The following is a 6,052-nucleotide window of genomic DNA, read 5'->3' on the forward strand; positions in this document are numbered from 1 at the left end:
AATAAGTAGGTTTATATATATATGTATACTTTCTCAGTACATGCGGGGAATAGTCTAGATATTCTCGAACGACGTATCATTGAATAAAAGGCACTGACAAAATAATAGCTCATCAGCGATGATTGTCATCGGTGACGAAAATTATAAATTAGTGATGGATATCTGTTTGGGATATTCGTTGAATGCAAGGCATTTGCAACCACATTAGTTCACTTTTTTTTGGTTGAGTCTTCAATGCATGGTCCGTAGGCTAAATGTGGCCCGCGAGGCTTTTCAAATGACCATTTGATAAAATACTGTAGTTACTTTACATTGAAGATTACACTTTAAAAAAATTGCACAGTATAAAGCCCGTTGGTCACTGAGAGTTGTAATGCGGTATTTATAACTGTTATGAGATGCTTTTGATACATTAAGATAGCCGTCTTAACAAATTCGGGGACTTGTGGCACAAAAACTTTTGGGGAACCCATGTTTTCATTTATTTCGCTAAGGAAAATTCATCACCCACAAAAAAAAAAAATACATAAGTACTGAATTTCTGCAAAACAAACCCCCCACTTTGATGAAAGAAATGATCTTAGAAAAATGTTTCAAAAATATTTCTGAAAAAGACATGTTTCATGAATACTTTTAGAAATAACATCATAGTTACATTTAGGAATAATTTTATAACTAATTTTATAACTAATTTTATAACTAATTTTATAACTAGCTTTATAACTAGCTTTATAACTAATTTTATAACTAATTTTAGGAATAATTTTATAACTAATTTTAGGAATAATTTTATAACTAATTTTAGGAATAATTTTATAACTAATTTTAGGAATAATTTTATAACTAATTTTAGGATAATTTTATAACTAATTTTAGGAATAATTTTATAACTAATTTTAGGAATAATTTTATAACTAATTTTAGGAATAATTTTATAACTAATTTTAGGAATAATTTCAAGCTTAATGAGAGAAATAATTTCAAGCTTAATGAGAGAAATAATTCGTGAAAGTGATTTTTGAATTACTAATGAAAGAAAAATAATAGAAGTAAATAATAGCTGATATATATTAAAAGTGGAAGAAAAAGCAATTCAGAATTAATGTGAGAAATAATATCACAACAATTTAAAATTCATATTTGATGAAAGAAATGTTTTCAGAATAAAAAAAATTGTAATATAAATATTTTTAAATAATACACAATATTGTAATATTCATAACATCTATAGTAATTTGAATATTTATAATTTTACAAAGAAATACGAGGCGATCATTATGCGTGTGAATAATACGAAAAGCTAGCGATTCAAGCAACTTAGTAAAAGCTAGATTTTGATGAACTAAAAGTATATGGGTGTAATGTGTGACCTCGGAAAGATGGCCTCCGACGACCATATGCTGTGTGACCTTCATCACGAAAAGAGAAGGTTCATTCTTCAGTTGGGAAAATTGAGGGTAAAATAACTTCAGCAGCAACCCTGGAGGATATTCATTTTTTCCCCCACTTCTCCCTACCGAAGAATGGACCGTTTCTTATCATCATGAAGGCCATACAAGGCCAGAGGCCAGCTTTTTCTATGCTCACACTATACCTAAAGTACGAAATCTAAGGTACCTAAAGTACCTAAAGTACGAAACCTAAGGTACCTAAAGTACGAAACATAAGGTACCTAAAGTACGAAACCTAAGGTACCTAAGCAGCTCTCATTTCTGCTAATATATTTAGTATGTAAAAATTTATATTTCAAAGAATTTATTTATGTATAAAAGAAAGTTGGGATTAATCCTCTAAATATTATGAAGTAATAAACTTCTACCGCTATTTCATCCCGAGCATCTTAATAAATATGTCCCCTTTATCGCATTAAAGTCTTTTGCCGAGTTCCTAACAAGATAAACTCTTGAAAATTTCGAACGTTTGTATCGGTTGTTCTCGGAAAATAAATCACGCGAAATTCCTTCCATAAATATGCGATAGCTAAGTAATCCGTACGATAACCTCTTTTGCTGCGATATTCCAAAAGAGAAGCATTCGTTTAATTACTTTTGTATCTCCCTCCCGTCCTGTCCATGGACCACTTAACAAGTTGTGACGACGACGACGACGTCACTAATTTTAACAACAACAGTAACATAATATAACAACTTACTGTAATTAGTTCCTTTCGCCCTCAATCTGCACAAATGACGTCCTTAATGACATCGGATGCTAAATACTTTATAACAACTTTCTCTCTCAGATGTTGTCCGAAACTTTATTAGTTTCTCTCTTTCTCTCTCTCTCCTTCCTTTCAAAACCCACCTCCAGTGAAATTCAATAAAGCCGAATTTCATCGCGAAATTCACTCCAACACGCACACAAGACAAGTCAATAACTTATATTATGAAATGCGGTTATTGGAAATCGGAACATTCGAGACCATAATCAATAACATCGTCTCGGGTTTAAATATTTGTGATCGGTGGTAGTTTGTTTGGACTGGGACTTCGTCGAGAATAATTTTCATAGAATTACTCGGGATAGCGTAAGATACACAAGTTTAATACATGTATTCCTTATAATTCATAATAATAAAATTTTATTCTTTTTAGACCTAACATACAGGGTGTTTAGGCTGGAATTTTCCAAAAGTAACGGCATATAGCAAGAGAACGATACATGACTATTTATAAATTTAAGTGGCACTCGAGAAGGTGACTCCTCGAGTTTATTCACAGGTTAATGAAGTTAAAGGTGAGAACTCTTAGTGGCCCCACAGACGTCCAAATGTAGCATTTGGGGTTTTGTTAATTAAAATCAACTGCTGCATACACTGTTTCAAATCATGTGGGAGACTTTGCCTTTTACGTTGTTAGTACAAGGTGATTAACATGCGTCACTGTTTTAAATTCAGCTAGCACACATTGAATATAGGTAGTACACTTTTTCTCTCCGACTAGTTTCACGCTAATGTAACTTAGTTACGAATAACTTAGGTAACTTAATTACTTAGAACTTGTATTTTTTGGAACAGCAATTGTATGTTTAGGAATGATTAAAATATCTGAAAAGTTTTGAATTGTTTTAATTTAGAGTTTTCTTCAATTTCAGCCTTTATGACATTGTCATCCATTCTGTGACCAGAATTTATAAATATTTCCAAACTTAAAACGTCTCGGAGCCATCAAATTGTTGGTTCCTACAACACTCAATAATATTCGAAGTACAGTTCGTCCCATGAATTAGTAAATTAAGTTTAAGTTGTTTAAAAATCCACGAAAATTGCAAGAATTGAAAAAAAAAATTGAATGCGGGGTTTTTAAAAAAATTTATTCTCACGAAGGGTGATTATTTTTTGGTACAGATAAAATTTGTTCAAAAGTTTGTCTATAGAGGGTGTTTCACGAAAGCTAATCACTGTAAATATAAAAAATTAGAATCTTATAAAATATAGGGTTCACGATTAGCTACCAATTTCTGAATTTTCGTGTTACTGGCTTTTACATAAAGTTTAAATTTAATGTTGAAATATAAAGTATATGAACTAATGGTGAAGTTGTTTTCCTCAGCCACAAATCGCCGTCAGCAGCTTGTCGAACGTTTCGGAGATAGAAGTTGAAAAAGGTTCAGATCCAATCACTCACACCGAACTTTCGTGCGGTGCCTTCTATCGACAAAAATGTGAATTAATAGTTTTTTGTGGTACCAAAAAAAAATTCTTTTCGTGAAAAAATAACTTTTTAGCGAGAACTGCATTCAAATATACCAATTTTTTTTTCAACTTTTATGAATTTTTAAACTGTTCACGTATGTATGGGATATTCTGTACAATGTTGGAGATTAAAATCCAGATAGCGTATCTTATAGATAATTCATATATAACATATTCTGCTATAAATGTTATAGCAGAAACAATCGTAATACTCACTTTCTACCTACTATTACTACACCACACATATTCCTCTGCGGAACCTCTAACGAATTGGTACATGCGGGAATGTGCATGTAGCGAAACTTGACGCGCACGTGAAGTTTGTTTCTGTGTAATGCTTGTTATGTGTAGTGCTGCTATCTGCCATCAGTTTTTCTAACTATGAGTGAAGTGTAATGATTAAATAGTTAATCGTTGTATGTCTGTTGCTCTCTGTGGCGAGACTTTTTGATGGGGGACATCGGCTCGCATTTGCACCTCGAAGCTGGTAGCCACAGGAAACCAACTTCAGCCGACCACCACTATGGCGACGGTAGGGTTCGAACCCGGATCCTCGCGATGCGAGTCCCTCATTATGACCACTCGACCACCACAGCGGTTACTTTCTACCAACTACAAACTTAATTTGTATAAATTTATCGTACGTCCTACATTACCATTGCGTTCTTCGGCATGGCAAAATCTTTTGACAAAATTTGGCATGATGGTTTGAAAGCTAATTTGTCCAAACTTATCATTCTGAATTATTAAATTTGTAAAACAATATCTTGAATCGCATATTTTTCGAGTCCCGATATAAACGATAACACATCAAATCCCAGACCCATCAGGATCTCAATTGCTCAGACCAATGTCCTTGGTCCTTTACTTCATAATTTGTAGATGCACGAGTTTCCAGTGACATCACATCAAAAGCAATTACCGCTACTTATGCCGATGATAGTGTCATAATTTGCGCAGAGGAAAAGGCAAAAAAATCCTCATCGAATCTTCAAGAGATGGTCCAGAAAGTTGAAGAATGGTGTCTTCGAATTCGGGCCCAAATGAATGCTAGAAAAAATATTTTCATGTGGGAAGCTAGAAAAATTTAGCTTCCCCCAAATGCATTTATAAATTTAAAAAGCCAAACAAGTCAGAGGGGCCCTTAGCAAAATTTTCACGCGTAATAGAGTCCCTTCTATCAAACTAGTTTTGTATAAATTGATCATACGTCCTACATTACTTTACGCAGCTCCTGCCTGGATGTATGCTAGCAATCCTAATATTATTGCCCTTGGACGTTTCCAACACGTAACACTCCAAAGTTTTACCAGGTCCCCTAGTTCACGAGAAATAAGCATATACGCAGAGATACCAAGATTGAAACAATCACGAATTATGGCAAAAAGTTCTCCAGAAACTTCTATGATTCTCTTCTGAATTCCATGAACGTCGTGAAATCTCAAATTGCAATAGTACTGCTGTTATATGGCTGATCCTCTACAGTCTGGTACTGTCAGAATTGATACACTGCATGTATGTATCCCATTGTAAATACTTCATTACTTACACATATTATATTCTCTGTTTTACCGCTGTATTCTCACAAGTTGAGTATCATTAACCATTATTAATTTTATCTGCATTATCATATTCATATAGCATTAATCACGTCACTATTAACATATTAAATCTTCAGTATTTTATCATCGTATGGTGGCTTCACTGTCATTTATTCATATTACGTCATATAATCACATAATTAGTTCTGAGTTATCATTATTTATCACTTTATTATCACTTCATTATTCATTTATTGCCATTAGTTATCATCAATTACCATCAATATATGATATCTGTAAGTTCCTCTGCAGATGACTGTTAATTCCCGGGGTGAAGATGTACTTCTAGCCACATTTCTAAATTTTTCGCCATTTCAGAAATGTTGTGAGATGACTCAAATTGAATTATCATCCCTATTCTCTTGGCCTCGATGCACTACTGCATTTAATTGGTGGAGCGATGATGAGCTGTTGAAGTCGCATCTACGGTATTCGATAGTCCTCATAACTATTTCATACGAAAGCACGCGCCTTCGAAAAACACTAACCTTTCAGAATGACTGATTATGATCGTATATATCGTATTGATATTAGAAACCATTCCCTTTTTATCAAAAATGAGTTTTCATATCATAAGCCATTTTTTAAAGCGTGTAAACATGAATGTGTTCAATATAAATAATATTACTTTTTGCAAAATACTAGTCAAAAACAATTCTTTCCTCTGGTTTAAAATACGTATCGTACGTACTTTTTAAAAACATCAGAACTTTTCGAGATCCGGAGGGATTGGCACTCAAAAACTAATTCACGCCTG

This window comes from Pholcus phalangioides, unplaced genomic scaffold, assembly GCF_987345545.1.
Source record: "Pholcus phalangioides strain wild (caught in Gottingen) unplaced genomic scaffold, Ppha-v1.0 ptg000015l_1, whole genome shotgun sequence".
NCBI classification, from domain to species: domain Eukaryota; kingdom Metazoa; phylum Arthropoda; class Arachnida; order Araneae; family Pholcidae; genus Pholcus; species Pholcus phalangioides.